General features: G+C 40.4%; 1 protein-coding gene across 3 annotated transcripts in view; it reads right to left on the reverse strand.

Annotated features, from left to right (window-relative positions):
• The window catches only part of LOC113036142 (glycerophosphodiester phosphodiesterase domain-containing protein 5-like), a 40,865-nt gene extending 28,834 nt beyond the window's left edge, over positions 1 to 12,031 (reverse strand). For all 3 annotated transcript variants that reach the window (XM_026192260.1, XM_026192258.1, XM_026192259.1), the window contains exon 1: positions 11,702 to 12,031. The gene's annotated coding sequence lies outside the window, so the exon portion shown is untranslated. The remainder of the gene's footprint in view (positions 1 to 11,701) is intronic.
• Positions 12,032 to 18,819: the final 6,788 nt, after the last annotated feature.

Consider the following 18,819-nt stretch of genomic DNA (forward strand, 5'->3'; position numbering starts at 1 on the left):
CACATTCTCCCCCATCACCTATCCATCTGTCAGTTCCTCTTTGTCTCAGTGCAGATTTTGGATTGTGGCCAGTGCCTTAGCTGCAGGACATCCAACTGCACGCATGGACAGCACTTTATTTGGCCACAGGCAAAAAAAACTTCAGCTGAGGTCACCTCACCTGCCCACACACTTTTCTATTTATATTTATGCACACTATATCAACAACGACACTACAGCACCAACTTTTTACTTTCAGGTGTTGTAAAAAACTGTGTTTGTCAGTAAGGCTGTAGTTTGATGTGTAAAGACAGGTAAGTCAGATAAAGTTCTTAGAGCTGTGCGTTTTGTTTCACAACGACGCTCTCGTTTCGTTATTTAGTCCTGCAGCTCTTTACTTTTCTCGCTCCTTAAACATCCCAGATCACTCTGTCACACTATGGTATGTCTGAATTATTTCCTTGTTAACTTATTTTAAATCTTATTTAACATGGAAGATTTAGAAGTTTAGCATAGTTTCCATAACATTTGACTATAACCTTCTATAGTTTCACATTTATCATCCTTGCAGACAACCAACACTGCCTTTTTTGGTCAAAATGAGAGAAAACAGAAGGAGGGTGTTTCTGTCTGCCATTTTCATTTTAAATGTCAGCCTAATGCACCTGGTCACGGTCACGTCGAACCCTGAAACAGCTGTAATCACTGAACTGCTGCAGCGCCACAGGAACAACACAACGCAGGTAAAGAGTCTGTGTTTGACACAGCTTCAGACATGCAGCACTGCTCTGATCCCAGTGACAGCAGGAAAGGTGGGAACCTCACCATATGTGCTGCTGTCTGAAGGGGACTGAGCGTCTCTAAACAACAGTTTTTAACTAAGACGCTCCGACACAAGTTACACACCTAAAACCCGTCAGCACAGTTCTGTACAGCAAAGAAATGTGGTTTCTATTTTGTTGATATGGTTGATGTTGTGATGCCTTTCGAATGCCTTGTCAGGCTTCATTTTAGATCTAATGTTCAGGCATTAAAGCGTGAACAAAGGGGTTAATACTCTACCCTACACACACTTAATACATATTAAGTGATGATGTATTAATCCTGCTTCAGGTTGGATGAGGCTCTTGTTTTTTTATCTTGTCATGAGCTCCTACCAAAACGAGTTAGTGGCCATTCTCAGTCGCAGATCTGTAAGTTTTTAAAACACGAGGTGTACACTACAGCCAGAAGGCTCACTGGATCCCAGATATCAAATATTCGTAAGCCTAAGAATTCAATCCCTCTCAGGCTGATTGAAATTTCAGTGTGGGTATTAATCTTTATGGATGCCTGGACGTTAAATTTTACTGTAACACCTGTTAGAACAGCTACACTACATTTTATTGGAGCTGAAAAAGCCTGGACCATTTTTACCTCTCAGCGGTGCCTCATGTTTGCTTGGCTTTAGAAAATGAAACCGCATTCAGACCCGGAAATAAATAAAGCTGGGCATACACTGTGAGAGTTTGGGCCCATTTTGAGACGATTTTCCAGTCATGTGACCATTTTGGGGATCGGCCCGAGTTTCGCCTTAATCGTGTGTTGTGCATCGTGTAGTATACATGGGGTAATGAGAAGCGATTAACACCTCACGACCAGCTCCCAATCAGCAATCGTATGGTGACAAGAAAATCAAACCTGTTTGAAATCCTGGTCGCCCCTCGTGAGGGTATCGCACTGTGGAAGCAGTGCCACGGGCCGATTTAACGCAACCTTTCACACTGCGCATACGCAAACACAGAAATGGAAGTGAAAAAGACGGAGCAGCACGCCATTTCAGCGTGTGTGCAGTTGTGTATAAATGCACAATGTGAGCACTCAAGTCACATCAGAGCATCGGGCCGTATAGTGTGAGAACATGCATCGTGACCTACAAACTTCTAACCCCTGCCATTCAGTCGTACAGTTTGAGCTGGAGCTGAATAACGCGACTGAACCCGCCCCCCCCAAAAAATGCATAGTGTGTGCCCAGGTTAATGATGTTAATGATGGAGAAATGCTTTAACGTTAAGGATGAAGATGGCTTAGGATCTGATGTGGATGTTATAATAATACAGTTTAAGCAGCAGGTGTTTAACAGCAGGCCTTAGACCAAATCAGCAGCAATGAACTGCAGAAAACCAGTGAATGGAGAAGAAATTCTGGTGCGCATTTTTCACTATAGCCTAAATTTTTACACCTAATGGTTTTCCAATTAGCTGGAAAACCTAGAACACATCATCTTAGCATATCTAACCATGATTTCCTCGTGATATTTTAAACGCATAATAAAAAGCATTTTTAAAGTGACCATAACGTATACAAATCACATTCAATCGACACACATTTTGTTACTACAGAGAACCTTTGCAAAGCACCACCAGTAGAAACTATACGTCATCGTCAACATTGCACATCATTAAATAAGGACTTATTAATTATATATAAACCTTGCAGTTACAGCAGATCCTACTGACCCAGAAAAACATCAGGAAGCATTCTTATGATTTACACGAGTGTTCCAGTTTTCAAAACATAAAAAAAAAAAAACTTTGCTCCAGTTTCCCAAAAGGACAAATCATTGAAAGAGTTTAGCAAACAAGGTCGGCCTTCTCCTCTGCTGAGACAAAAGGCCTGATATTTAGGGCAAACACAAAGGACAAAGTTATCACTCAAGGACCTTCTTACTTGTACTTAGACTTCTAACAATTGCTCTCATGTTGTACACAAGAGTCTAAATTTATCTAAAGTGTGATCAATAAGAAATTTACTCTGTGGATAGTATGCTGCTAAAATAATTTAACATGCGTATTTAAATGTTTTGCAGCTGTGTGTAGATTTACTATGACACCAGGACATTTATGAGAGTCACAGCTTTGTTTTCCATTAGAGATCTCTTTACTTACAGCTTCATTAGTATTGGCATTATGCTGACACACAGTCATTGTGTCGTACTGATTGTTTTGTTGTTTCCAGCTGCTGAGTGCAGAGTATTTACCTCTGAGGTGTTCCAAAAAAACTGATACTGACCATAGAAAAATAATCAGTGATTGTAGGAGTTTACCCCATAAAATGATGATAACATGAATATCTATGAATATCAAGCTTGCCACATGTTTCTGACCATTTTTGCCACATGCAAATGTAGGCATCATAACTTGCAAACAGTCATTAAGTGCCAACTTTTTTCCACATATCAATTGTGTCAAATGTGCTCCAGTGCTAATACATGTGGGTCTGTATAATTTTCTCAGCAATCCTGCAAACCTTAGTCCTGGCAGGTTTGCGTCCTTGTGTCTCTTTTTAGTTTCTTCAAAATTTAAAGATACATTTTAATGTTAAAGCAACTCTCCTGCTCAGACGGTTCCCTGAGCATCTCTATAACAGCTATGTGAGAAAAATTTGGGTACCCAAGAATAATTTAGCATTTAAGTAGCATCTTTGACACCAAAGCAGGTTTGCTAGAGTGGAGTGCATATATCGGTTAATCTCAAGATCATGTGGGGAACTGAGGTTGCTGGAAAAAGAAGAGGTTAGTAATCTGTTGTATTTCACTTTGCTGCTTGCCGTCAATACATCTGACCAGATTTTTGGCTGCCACAGGTGGGGCAAATGGTTAATGAGGACAAATCATAACCTGCCTGGGGCACCAAAACACTGAGGAATATATTGTGTGAGCTGAATCAAAAATGAAACGATTATAAACTAACCTGATATATTATTTAAAAAGCATGCATTGCATTACTGAGAACAAAGAGTTATTAGATAAAAACACAACATGGATCTTCTGTTTAATCTGAAGTGTCCTCTAAACCAGTTAATGCTTGTTGCTCCTGTAAACAAACAACTGTGATTTCAGGGCGTTAATATGCATCAGGCTAAACTTCAGTGGTCCCTTTAGGGAATATTAGAAGTGGAAATGTAAAGCAGGTCAGCTGAGATTATCAGAAAACCACAGAACCACTTTTATTAATAAAACAGCTGCTTTACTGAAGTCAATATTGTTGGGATTTTTCCTGCATAGAAAATATTTTGACGTGAAAATCACCAATGTGGTTCATTTTCTCTAAACCCAGTTTTGTTTACTATATAGCCAGAAATACCAGGAAGATATAAACACCTCTGTTAAGTGTGATTGCCCGGGATCATTGTGTTAACTAAATGCAAACCAACCAATCGTGCTTTGGAGTGCATGAACCTCCTGTAGGTTGATTTGAAGTTTAGTTTTCAGGAAGAGGCGATTGCAAAACTCAAAACACTGGGTCACCGGCCCAGGACCGTGACAATTTCCTGCACCCCTGTTACTTTAGTTCCTGTTTTATTTGGTCTCTTGTGCTTTTCTATTAATTTTAGTTCCCAGAAGTTAATGTATTATTAGTTTGAGCTGTGTTCTCCTGTGTGCGACCTTTTGATTACCTTGTGTTTGTGTATTTACAGCCATGTTCTTCCCTTTAGTCTTTGTCAAAGTTTGTTTGTCTTCTTGTGTGCTCTCTGCCTGAAATGTATTTAGCTGCCTTCTTCTATGAACTTTTGTATTCTTGCAAGTAGAGGCTGTGTATTTACTTTTGGAACCTGCGTTTCCGGGCAGCACGGTGGCACGGTGGTTAGCACTGTTGCCGCACAGCAAGAAGGTCCTGAGTTCAATTCCAACATCAGGCCGGGGTCTTTCTGTGTGGAGTTTGCATGTTCTCCCCGTGCTTGCGTGGGTTCTCTCCGGGTACTCCGGCTTCCTCCCACCGTCCAAAGACATGCAGCTTGTGGGGATAGGTTAATTGGATAATCCAAATTGTCACTAGGTGTGAATGTGCGAATGAATGTGAGTGTGAATGGTTGTCTGTCTCTGTGTGTTGGCCCTGCGACAGACTGGCGACCTGTCCAGGGTGTACCCCGCCTCTCGCCCTATGACAGCTGGGATAGGCTCCAGCGCCCCCCGCGACCCTGAAAAGGACAAGCGGAAGCGAATGGATGGATGGATGACCTGCGTTTCCATTCCGGTCATGCAAACTCAGATACCGAAGTGACAACACGAAATGTGTTTTTGCACGAGTTGAAGTTTTGTCAGACTATATTTGGATTTTTTATTTGTTACTTTAGTTACAAAAGCTGGGATTTTTGTGATGCTGCTGACCATCGGAAATGGAAGACAAGCTTAGTGATTCTCTTCAAAGGCAGTGGGAAAAATTGCAAAACGTCATAATAGCTTCTGAAAATGTTATTGTAACATTTCTGTTTGTCGTCCTCGTCTTGTTTGCAGATAGGGGCACATATTTGTGGGTTTTCAGTGCAGCTGTATTCGTGTGAGTAATGTAACATGAAACTAATTATTAGCCAGGTCAAACTCCTGTTTTCTCAGACAGGTTTCATTAGACAAACCTCGCTTTCTCCTGGCTAATGTCAGATTACCCACAAACACTGACAAATATCTTGGTACCATATGTAGCATCTGGCTGTCCAAACAGCTGTGCTGGGGGCTAGTCATTTGTTAACGTAGTGATTTGTAGACTTCATTTCTACGCTAACAACTTTACTCACTGAGCTAAAGCATTCACATGCAGGCATAAGGAAATACAATTTAAGTTTCTGACATATAAATCAGTTGACAGCTGCTAGAGACACCCAAGAGACTAAATGTTTAAACTACTGCCATTAGTTCAAATATTGGCAATAAAAGAATATTTAATAGATTTTAAAAAAAGTGTTTCACAAAAGACAAACAAGGAAATCGTGTCTTCTTTTTGTTGTTCCTGTTTAATGACACAGGCTAAGAGAAAACAAATGCGTTACAGCAGTCCCAATGCACAGCTCTTTTTGCTGGAGACACCCAGCAGTAGAGCTGACTGCAAGTGGTCCAAGACTGGGGGTAAAGTCGAAGAGAGGCCTGCTGGGGATGAAAAATGCAATCACAGAGCTGAAGGCTGCCTGTACAGAGTGACTTCATCTGTAAAACATGATGCAGCAAAACACACAAGACTGGAGGAGGAGGAGGAAAAGGTGGAGGTGGAGGAAAAACATTGCGACTAAATGTGCAGACAGTGTGGAGGCGAATGTCAACATGTTCCTGATAGAGACATCTGCACATCTTGTTCTTTCTAGATTTTCATTTCCTTCCTTCCTGATTTCTCTCACGCAGCCTGTGACTGACACTTCAAATATGTGAAAGAAAAAGGCTGTTTTATGTCTCTGTACAGCAGTTGGTGCTTTAGTAGGGCTGTGCCCTTCCATGATATCTTCTGCGATAACACTGACTTAATAAAATATTGTTGCTATAGCAATGGCATGTATTCATGTTCCAAAGTGCGCACAACAAGACAAGCCCAAGTATGTCTGACAGCAAGGGCCGCATGAGCCTCTAATGACAATTCAGCACCTACAAATTGATTATAAAAAAAAAAAAAAAATGTAAGAAAACAGTTTCTGCTGTTTCACCACTTGGGGATGAAAAAGCACAACACAGACTAAAGCCAGACGACGATGGAGGAGATACAAGCAGCTGGCGATGTGTGACCCGAAGGGTAACACATAAGTCCACTGAGCTTTGCTAAGTGCACTTCATATAACAGGAGGACCAAACTGTGCAAATTACCAATGTGGTCACGTGGTGGAAAAGCAGGGCTCTAAGCAGCTGATTAAAAAGCTCAACCCAAGACACAACATCCCAGATTTTATTATGTGACAGTGTTGTGCAACTCCTGAAGTGTTACAAAGTGAACATAGTTTTGTTATTGTTGAACTGAAGCGTTTAAAGGAGTTCTTTTATACAGAAATGTTGCTGGGAAAACACCAACTAGGCTGCTTTTGTGCTTACATTTGACTTATGCTGTGTTACTGGATATAATGCTGTGTCAATACTACTGCACTACAGCGCTGCTGCTGGCACCTCGATTCACACCTCAAATTAGGAAGTGTGTCATCAGTGACAGTAGCTCATCGGAAAAGAAGGAAAATGCTTTTCGTACACTTACACATGCTACTGCCCGCGAGCATCCATAAAACATCATTAAATTTTTTTTATATACCATCAGAAATATCATTATCATAAACTCTTTTGAAATACCATGACATGGTTTTGAGGCTCACCCCTATAACTCAGGTGATTTTTTTAATGTAATATTTATTTTATGTAAAGTTAAAAATTTTACAATGTTATATTAGGGAAATTTAAGGAAAAGAATTCAAGGGGCTAAAAATGGAGAAAAAAAAAAAAAAAAAAAAAGAGTAAAGCCCTCAGATGGAAATTTAGGAGAAAAACTGGCAATTTTACAAGACAACATTTTTTTTCCTCTCATATATTCGTCATGTTTTCTCAACTCTGTAAATTTCCTTGTAAATTTGCAAGTTGGCTTGTAAATGTCAGGTTTTTTTGTGTAATTTTCCATTTTCATAAATGTGTTTTTCTTGTTAATCTGCCAGATTTCATATAAATGTTTCCATTTCTTTTGTATACTTTTGCCAGTTTTGTTTTTAACTAGTACATAGCAAATTCAAACAAAAACATACTAAACATACTAAAATAAGCACCAAAAAACCAAAATGTCAACAGTAAAGCTGCACAAATACAGTATATCAATCTTTAAAGCCTCTGTGTGTGCCACACAGAAAAAGAAGACACTGTAGCTCAGCAGATGAGTGAGCAGGAGAGACTGTACAGCTAAGACAAAGCAGCCCTCTGTATCCAGCACAATCAGCTGTTCACTCATTGTCCAAACACCATCACAGCACAGCTCAACAGCAACAGCTACAACCATCAGGCTTCTGCTGTCAAAGCTTAACAGTCAAAAATTTGTGGTTAAAATTGCAGAAATTATTCTAGAGCAAATATTTTGAATAACATTAATGTCATCATTAAGCTTTCTTTTTTGGATGTTAGTACCTGCATGCTTGCCAGAGTGTGGTTAAACACACACTCTGAGTTGAGTGCCTGCAGATTATCATCTTCTACATCAAAATACTGCAGGATAGAGCAGGGCGATATGACCAAAAATATTTATCACGATATACATTTGAAAATTTGCGATAACAATATAACTGATGATATAATTGACACTAGACAAAACACTTTACAACTCCACAACTTTATTAGTGCAAAAAAACCCCAAAACATCAATGTATTTCCACTTAACAAGCAGCTGTTTTTTATGTGCATTAAAGTTATATAAACATTTAACAGTGAAAATGCAAATTCCTTGCTGACAGTTTAACCAAAAGGCATTTCCAGCGGAAACTGGCCGACATATCCTCAGCATAACCATGTATAATATCCACAAAACTTAAAGAGAGGTTATACACACACAATACGGTAACATTATGTTGAAGCACAGTACGTATCACTCCGCGAGGCTCCTGCCTACGATAGCCGTAATGCTCCGACAATCCATTGAGCGGTGCGGCTTCGTAGCTTTGCAAAGTCGTACTGAAACATTTGACAGATTTGTACCACATAAAATCGTTTTGAGGTCAGTAAACACAACCAGAATTCATACATAAGGCACACGGGATTATAAGGGGCTCTGTCGATTTTCAGAAAAATCAAAGGATTGATTTTAAGTGTGCCGTATTTTCCAAAAAAACACGGTAATAACGACGGCCCGCTAGCATGCGCTACCAAAAATAGTGCTTTGTTGTGTATCTGACGGACCACACCACTGAAGCTGCAGCATTTTTACAAACCAGTTCTGGTTCATCCGTTTCATTCAACGATCCGCTTTCTCCCTTCTCATTCTCCATCGCCGCCATGCTTTTGCCGCCATGTGCGTATGAAAACAAAGGCACTGCGCATGCGTGTTTTACCCATATTCTATCACGATATTTAATTTTCTTATCGTTGTCCAACATTATAGCGGTATTACTGTGAACGGTATGATATGGCCCAGCCCTACTACAGCACCCTCCATCTTCCACCTCACATTTACATCTTCCTGTTATAGAAAGATCCAATCCACTCACCGATCTGTACAGGAAGCCCAGTTTGTTTAATGCGTGTATGAAAGCGCATGTAGAGCACTCATTGGTGCATCTGTCAAAGACAGAAATTCAACAATTCCTGATGAATGTTTGGATGGGCAACGGTAAATGTGTGTTGAACTTTGATAAAACACGAATATAAGATGGAAAAAAAGTAGATTTATTTTAAAAAGGTTAAGAGCTGTGCTGGTCCACAGCTCCAGCAGTGTTAGTGTCATATTAAAAAACACGGACCATCGTATCTGTTACACATTTTGCTGAGAGAATGATCACCACGTCCACTGAACACCTTCAGTGAGAAAAAGATATCACAATGTTTTAAATGTTTTTACTGCTATGCTGTGGGAATATTCATCAGCTGTAATAAAACCCATCTGATTAAAGTGTACTGAAAATTACAGTAATAACACTGCAGCAAGCACCACATTACCTCATAAAACACAATGCACAGGGGGAACTTCTAATTCCAACTGTATAACTGGAAAACTGCTTAAAATTTCAGTATTAAAGCTTGGTATGCTGCTTAAAAGAAAAATCTGCGATAAAACAGCACAAACCCGTACAGAAATATGAAGCTGAAAGGTCAGAGTGGGATGAGCATTGATGGAGGCCAATTTTACTCCCCAGACACTCCGAGTATGAGATGGCTTCAGGCAGGATCCTCACATCAACCTGCAGACGCCTGAGAGAGAAACAGAGGCTAATACTTCTCTCTTCAGTAGTGTTAAGAGGACGCGACCCTTTGCTTCTTATATTTTCACAAAGCAATAAGAGATGATAGAACAAATCTTTATATAATACACAAACAACCACAGAGTGCACACACCTGAGGCCTGACCACGGAGTACGATAAGGTGCTTATTGAAGCAAGTACAGGTTTAACCCTGGCTTTTCAGGTTTAAGATCCTAGTTAAACACAGCAACTTATGCTGCAGACCTAACCCACTCTGCCACAGATAACGCTCTGGGTAAGAGACCAGAAGGTACGAAACCGCCTCCTACAGACCGATCAATCCGCTGGAAAATAGCACCAATATTCCCAGAAGAAGCTGGATGCGGGTCTGAAGTCTTTCAACATCAGTTTTTCAATATCATCTAAAGTCTTCAATGAGAAAAGCATCAACAAGAAACTGATTATTAGAAACCACTTTATTTAACATTTATATGCCCGCTCTCAGACCATTAACACCACTGGTGCAGCAGCTGAAACAATAAAGCTGCCCTACACGCATCTAAACATCATTTTAATGTAATCTCTCAGTTTTGTTTGTGTGTTAATGACAGAGCCGTAACGCTGATGAGTATCAATTTACACAATCAGCAGTTCTGCTGCATTTCCTTACCGGCTTCAAATTGGCTAGACTTTATTAATATGGTAAGTCCTTTCCAGTCATACTGGCCAAAGCCCTGAAAGCACACACATTCATGCAGCTCTGATAATAAACATTTCCTCTCTCACACTGTTGCTTATTCTGCAGCAGCTGTGTTGCTTTCATCTGTATTGTGAGTTTAACCTCTTCATATGTGTCTAATATTCCAGTTTACCTTTATGAATCAGCCGCATCGCTTCCTGTGTACTCACTGATGTTTGTAATTGGTCAGATGCTGCCAACGCCGCCGCTTTGATGTGAACACGCTCGCAGCTAGATTGATAAACCCTGAGTTGATACCTACCTTCGTGTGACTGTTTAGCCTGACTGCTGATGTCAGAGTGAGATATCTGAAACACATCCTGGGTATGCTGAAGGTGCTTTGTAGTGCAGGCTGCTGGTACAGGACGAAACAAATCTTCAATAATCCTGTGACATTTCAAAATGTCCTCATGACACATCTGCAGTCACAGTTAAAAGATTTGCAGTCATAAGTGAAAATCTTTAACCAGAGAGTGTTCTAATAGCAAATCATCGATGCATAAATCATGTCCTAAAAAAAAGATTTTTACAACTTATTTTGACCAGTCAGCTTCTTTTCTACCTGTTAGGCTTTAATTTCAACTTTAAATATTAGTCCTCAAAGAAAAAATGGAACCTGCCACTGCACTGAGTTGTATTGAACTATGGGATAGCAATGAGAGAGCCTGACAGCCATCAATCACGACATGTGCCACTAAATCAACCATCAAACTGAAGAAAAGCAGCTGAAGATCAACACTGACGGTAACCACTAATATGTGACAGCACTGTTCAGACTCGCCTGCAGTCTCTGCTGGACATGTGTGAATAAATTGACTAAAACACACTAAAGAAATGCATTTTTGTGACTGTAACTCGTGAAATACAAAGTGTGCTGCATAATCTGTACAACTTAAAGTCAAATGAAGGTCTACTCTTGCCCACATTGTTCCCAGTTTTACTCTAATTAATAAAACTAGAACTTACCCAACAAGAAACACCCAGTCCATGGTGGGAAATTAAAACCCATTAAAACATAGCTTAGATGTACACAGTCATAGATACCTTAAATTATAAATATTATGACTGGTCTTCTTCGCTCTTTCAATGTAAGGATTATGCAGACAGAAGAACCACGCAGCCTATTTAGTGCGGTGCTCAATCACCGCGACATCGTTCAGCTGGCCAGAACATAAAGTCGCTGTTACACGGACGCGGCTCGTGACATAAAAACCGTTATTCACTGTGTGTGACCAGTACTGACATGACATGACAGACATGACAGAACGCAGTAAAATCCCAATGACGGTGTAAAAAAAACAAACCCAAATAAATTAAGGTTTTCCTACCTGAAGGACGTCAGTTTTCCCGCCGCTGTCCGTTTTCTCCGTCTCGTTTTGAGCCTTTAGTTTTTAAAATGGGTTCTGAGGCACCAGCCGAATGCTGCAGTGGTCTCGTGCAGCAGCGCAGCCTCACACACATGCACGCAGTCGGCTCCGCGTGTGCCGCTGATGATGATGATGCCGCGCGAGCTCCGGACAGGGAAACAACAGAAGTGCGGGCACTGGGCGTCCGCGAGGGGCTCCGTTCAACCTGTTGCTTACGTCACGACAGCGCTCTCCATGGATACGTTCACATTGTTCCAGTAAACGCCACACAGGTGCTGAGCTTTTTGCTCACTTTGGAGCTAATCGCCTGAGTGAAAATCAATCGCAACCATTTAAATACCTGATAAATGCATTTTTAAGGCTCGTTCAAGTAGAAATATCGGCCTGTTTGGACATAGAGCTTTTGTCTTTATACAGCCGCTTTATTGTATTATATCAGGGTTTTACTTAATTGTTTATTCTAATTTATTTAGATGTTCACTTATTGGGCTGCTTTATTTACCTGTTTATTAAATTCAATTGAGCACGTGAGTTTTGTGTAATATTTACATTGTTGAGCTTTTATTTTGTGATATTGCATTTCATTTAACTACTCTGCAATAAAATATGATCTTATGGGTTGATGTTACTGTTTTGGTTGCTGTAAGATGGATTTCCCAACTTTTTCCTCAGAATTCTGGGATTAAAGACAAAACTCTGAAAAAAAGATGTCCCCACTTTTTTTTCTTTTTCCATTGGCCCTAATCTTCTTCCGTAACAATCGTCATTCCAATCTAATAAGAAAAAAAGGACCTTAAAAAGTTTGCTGATTTTGCCCCAAACTGTGATTTTAAATGCTTCTTAAAACCCAGTGGAAGTTACAGTTCTCCACTACATTTAAATTCAGGATTCCCTGAGTACCATGCTCCTCTGCTAAAAAGTCTGGTAGTATATTCTAAAATAAGTGGACAAAATGTTCTTGTCTCTATTACTGTTAAGTCAGAGGCTGCATTAGAGTGTCAAAAGGTTGAAAATGAACTCAAATACTACAAAATGAATATACATTCCGTATGAAAACATCTTTAGACTAACACTGTGATGGATATGTTTCTTAAACCGATGTACATGTAGGTCCATAAATATTTGGACAGAGACAACTCTTTCTTTCTTATTATGGTTCTGTACATTACTACAATAAATTTTAAATGAAACAAATCAGATGCATTTGAAGTGCAGACTTTCAGTTTTAATTCAGTTGGTTTAACAAAAAGATCGCATAAAAATGTGATGAACTAAAAAAATTTAACACTATTCCTTCATTTCAGGGGCTCAAAGTAATTGGACAAATTACATAACTGAAAATAAAATGTTCATTTCTAATACTTGGTTGAAAACCCTTTGCTGGCAATGACAGCCTGAAGTCTTGAACTCATGAACATCACCACATGCTGGGTTTCCTCCTTTTTGATGCTCTGCAGGCCTTTACTGCAGCGGCTTTCAGTTGCTGTTTGTTTGTGGGCCTTTCTGTTTGAAGTTGGGTTAAGATCAGGGACTGATTTGACCATTCAAGTATATCTCACTTCTTTGCTTTAATAAACTCTTTGGCTGTATGGTTTGGGTCATTGTCCATCTGTATTATGAAACTCCGCCCAATCAATTTGACTGGATTTAGCCAGATTTGAGCAGACAGTAAGTCTCTGAGTTCATCCGGCTGTTTCTGTCCTGTGTCACATCATCAATAAATACTAGTGTCCCAGTGCCACTGGCAGCCATGCACGCCCAAACCATCACACTGCCTGTTGTATGCTTTGCATCATAAGCTGTTCCACACCTTCTCCATGCACTTTTCTTGCCATCATTCTAGTAGAGGTTGATCTTGGTTTCATCTGTCCAAAATATGTTTTTCCAGAACTGTGCTGGCTTTTTTTTAGATGTTTTTTAGCCTTTCTATTCTTGAGGCTTATCAGTGGTTTGCACCTTGCAGTGAAATCTCTGTATTTACTTTCATGCAGTCTCTTTCTTCACCTCCTGAAGAGTGCTGTTCACTTGGTTGACTGTTGTGAAAGGGATTCTCATCACCATGAAAATGATTCTGCGTCCTGGAGCACTTCCGTTGTGTTTTGGAGTTTGCGCGTGCTTCGGAGCTTGTACGTGCTTTGGAATTTGTACGTCGTGCTTTGCAGTTTGTATGCGCTTCAAAGTTTGTAAGTGTTTTTGAGTTTGTAAGTGTTTTTGAGTTTTGTACGTGTTTTGCAGTTGGTACGTACTTTGTCTCTAGAGGCCACCATAAATTCGAATGTGGATACCCTCAAAAGAAAGCTGAGAGTCTACACATTATGTCCATGTCCAATATATAACTATAATTGGAATTTGTTTACGTAAACATAAACGTAAAAGAACAAAACTTTTGTCAGTGTCCAAATACATATGGGCCTAACTGTAAGCTCATGCTGATTTGCACGTCTGTTGCTTGTAGAAATATTTCCTCACACTGCAGTGCATCACAATTTGAAGGAATGAAGTAGGTCAAACGCTGAAGCTACTATGTAAAAGTATAAAAATGTCTATTTGCTGTTTTTTTGTGCCTGCCTCAACCACTTCAGTTCTCTTGTGTAATGGTAAACACCTTAGACACAGTTTAATGACAGTTGTGTGTAGCAACAAGACTTGAATGTCTGTGGTGATTTTGTGTGTCTCTGTTTTACATTAGAGGAGATGCTGTGGTGGTAAAGAAGACGTTTGGCAGAAGACATTGCCAAACACGAGGAAATGTCAGACTACAGTTGTTATTACATAACCACAGCCTGGCCTGATCCGAATTCCAGTTTCCAAAGTTTAATTTGAGGGAGGAAAACATTCAAACAGAGCACAGATTTTCCAGTTGAGAGCTAGTTTAAAAGTCCGTTAAAGAAGAAACCTGAGTATTGAGTCTTTTCATCCTTAATGATCTTTAGAAGCCTGCACATAAAACAGAATATCTTTGGGAAAAGGGAAGTTGGACCCCTTGAGACAATTTTCAGTTTAATGCAGGATATTGTTTGAAACATATTTTGGGGTTTTTTAATAACACAGACTGCCAGGTCTGAACAGTGAAGTTGGTGCAGAATATCTTAAAACTGCATTGTTTGTGAAGGTTCTCAGTCATCCAGGTCATTGTAGTCTAAGGAGCTTGGAAAGAAAAGCGTCTGGAAATCTTTAAGTTTCTTGAAGATGTTTCACCTCTCATCCGTGAAGCTTCTTCAGTTCTAAGGTCAATTGGTGGAGAGTCCCAGATTTTTCAGTCCTATTAGAGTGTCCACAGGAGGGTCATGGACTATGGCGTTATTTTTGTGCCACTATTCTGAGCGCATGTAAAAAAAAAAAAAAAAAAATTCAAAAAAAGTTTTGAGCGAAGAAAAGCTAAATTTGAGTGAACAAAATTAATTGCTGCATGCAAAAACTGTATTTCAGTGTTTGCTATTATCCACACACACACACACACACACACACACACACACACACACACACACACACACACACACACACACACACACACACACACACACACACACAATAGCAGCCCCTCTCGCTCAGTTTTTGCATTTGCGTTCGCTCGCAATGTGTTGCTTGCGCTCTCAACATTTCTTCCCGTGCACGTTCAACTCTTTCTCTACACCGTTATATTTGTGCCACAAAACCAGCCAATCACAGACTTGGATGCAAAAAAATCTGATTGGCTGTTTTGGTCTCCAGTCAGCTCGAAATGACGAAATGCAATATCCCAGAATCCATTTTGTCCTAAACTCAAACAAGGTAGTGGTGGAGGAACACAGAGTGGCGGAGTTTGAAATATTACTCTTTCTGGGTCACAAAATAAACTTTTACTCTACGATACGATTTCATGCGAGAATGGTGCTGTGTAAACTTCAAATACCTGCTCGATTTATTATATATTTGCAAAAGTGCTCTAATGTTTTCGGAGATGCCTGTTACCCACCAGCTGACCGCATAGCTGGACTGGCCATCAGGCATACCGGGCATTTGCCCGGGGGGCTGATGGTGATTTTTCATTTTTATGTTTGTTTGTTTGTTTTTGTAACGGTATAAACAATGAAAGGTATTGGATTAGCCAATTGGTCATGATCAACTCTAGGCTGGACCAATTATAATACATCCGTATTGAGGGGAAAGGGAACCTTCCATACTTCAGCTAGAATGAAAAAAAAAAAGACACAAAGCTGGAGTTATTCTGTGTTTTTGCTGCACAACTGGCTGTTCTTCACACTGACTTCTGGCTGATTCTGCCTGAAACTAATACTGACCATAATTTACAAAACTGACATACAGTGGAACCCTGACGTACGAAATTAATTCGTTCCTGAGGGTCTTTCGTAAGTCGAAAATTTTCAGAAGTCGAAGCACCCATCGCGCCTTTTGAGTGAACGACAGGCTAATTGCTAACTGCAACAACAATACGTCGTTCAAGTGGAACAGCGAAGCGCAAGTACGAAAGCCAAGGGGGTTGTCATATGATTCGGAAGGCATTGTGGGCATTGTAGGCCTTCTGGGCTCAGCCAGTATCTGATTGGCTGAGCCCAGAAGGCCTACAATATACCGGGCATTTTGCCGTAATACGGGCAGAAATATTGCCATTAAGTGCCTTCGTAACTTGAATTTTTCGTTGAATGGGGTATTCATAAGTCGGGGTTCCACTGTATTTTAAAATGACTAGCCCTTCAAATCATAATGTGTTTACTGAGGTAACAAAACAAGTGATTCAATGGCTATCTTCCCACAGACCTATATAACTGGAATGCTTTTTGGCAGTCAGAGAAGTTGTGCCATGGTGGTCATTAAAATAATGCAGGTTTAAGAGATGCTTGAGACCCAGAAGCTAAGTCCATTTTTTATATCAAATAGGCACTGTAGAGTCTGTGGGCCACGTCCGGCCTTTTGGTTGTCCCTGGCGTAAACGTAAGGAAGTATACATCATTTCAGCCACCAAACAGTCTTTGATAAACTTCCCATCACACAATGTTTTGTGCACTTTTGTGGGGAATCGCTTGATGTGTAAAGCCCGGTAAAAGGTCCTTGCTGCTTTTGCAGATTTGCTAGCAAACATTCACATGTTTGTTTCAGATGTCAATCATCACAAACCTTTATTTTGAAAGCGATTGCCAGTTTTAAAAATTTCTTTATTTACTTGTGTGGAAGCTAAATAAACATCACTGTAAATATGTTGGAAAAGACAGTTATAAGGGATAGGGGTTTACTAGCCCCAAAAGATATCAGCTCTTGTTTAAAAAAGAAAGCTTGATGCAGAATGTAGAATTGTGAACACAGCCTAATCTGTGGAGAGCAGATTGGATAGAATCACCTTGCAGGACTAAACACACAGGGGAATACAAGAACTTGACTGATGCAGACTGGAAACAGACACCTGAACCTTTGCTAGCAAAGCTGCGAAAGCAACAAGAACTTTTTTTTTTTACCAAGTTTTACACATTCAGGGATCGAGGAGTGATGACAGCTTTGTGATGTCCCACAAAATCTCGAAAAAACAAAAACTGTGGGCCAGTCTTTGATGAAGAGTATATCAAAGAGTGTTTGGTGAACTCTGCATCACAAATATGCCCCGAGAGTCAAGCATCAAGGATGTCTGGAAAGGAAATCTGGAACTTAAGTTGAAAAATGAAGTCAACATTTTTGGCTTTTTCTCACTGACAGTCACTGACAGTTTGTTGCATTTTTGCAGGAGCAGGAGACTGAACATGGTGACATAGGCTACCACACAGCCATCAGATACTTCAGCCTGGGCAAAGTGCTAAAAAGTCTTTGGGACCTGAGAGCAGAGATTTGAGAGTTTTGTCAGAAGAAAGGCAAAAACACTCCAAACCTCACAGATGCAGAACAAAAAGCTGATCTTGAATTTGCTGTCGATGTGACAGTTCTTCACATCAACAGCAACATTCAGTTCTTCTACCTCAGACACTGAACCTGACTTTAATGCACCTGTTCAAACCTATCAGTTTCTCACGTTGCCTTCTGGGAAAATGATTTAGCTCTCACCTATTTTATATTGTCTATGGGAAAAACTCTGCTAGAGGTCCAACATTTAGCTCTATGGGGTAAATCTTTGCAGGCTGTACCTGTTTTGTAATTTTATTCCTGAGTGTGTTTACTCCTTTGTGCTGCAAGTGAGGAGCTGAAAGCCCGACAGCAGCAGGCTGTGGTAAACTGGGCAGCTCCCAGGTGTGAATGTGAGTAGTGGATGTATGAATGTAAAGGAGGAACTCTCTCTCTCTCTCTCTCTCTCACACACACACACACACACACACACACACACACACACACACACACACACACACACACACACACACACACACACACACACACAAACAGGTATCAGCACAAAGAGCCACTGGGGTCCCTTCGCTCTGATTATGTAACACCTATGCAGAGTGTTGCCATGGCGACTTGATGTACCTTTAATCATAATGCATTGAATCTGGTCAACAAGGCATGGGTCGCCACGGTAACAGAGTCATTACAAAACTGGCATGCACAAAGGAGACACCAACCGCCCGCCCGCCCACACACACACACAAACACACACACACACACACACACACACAGGGGAAACAGTTTCATTAGAGAGCATGTGTGATAATGCTGAGTAAAAAGCTTAAAAGTAAAAGTTCGCATCCACCAGTGACCTTCCGCATTGCTGCATCCCAGCCTGTGACGTTCAAAGAGTTCAGTCGCTGCTCGAGAGATCGAGGACTCAACAACCCCGAGCAGACTATTGTCAGATATCATTAAGAAGTTTCCACAAAGAAAGGTTAGCTGTTCAATCACAATGTTTTAGATAATCTTTTTGTTAAATCCAACAATGAAAAACTGCCCCAAAACCATATCACAGTCTGGAGTAAGCTCCACCACCTGTGTAACCCTAGCTTGGATAAGTGGGTGGATGTTTTCTTATCCTTGTGTCTGATTAAGTACACCTGCTCTTTATTGTCCTTCCCTGAGTCTCTGTCAGGTTGCATGCTCGATGTTTTCTCGTGGCTCTTTGTGCTTCTTGATTTCTCTTATTTGCCCTTTTCAGATGTTTTTCCTGC

This window comes from Astatotilapia calliptera, chromosome 14 (genome assembly GCF_900246225.1).
Source record: "Astatotilapia calliptera chromosome 14, fAstCal1.2, whole genome shotgun sequence".
Classification (NCBI taxonomy): domain Eukaryota; kingdom Metazoa; phylum Chordata; class Actinopteri; order Cichliformes; family Cichlidae; genus Astatotilapia; species Astatotilapia calliptera.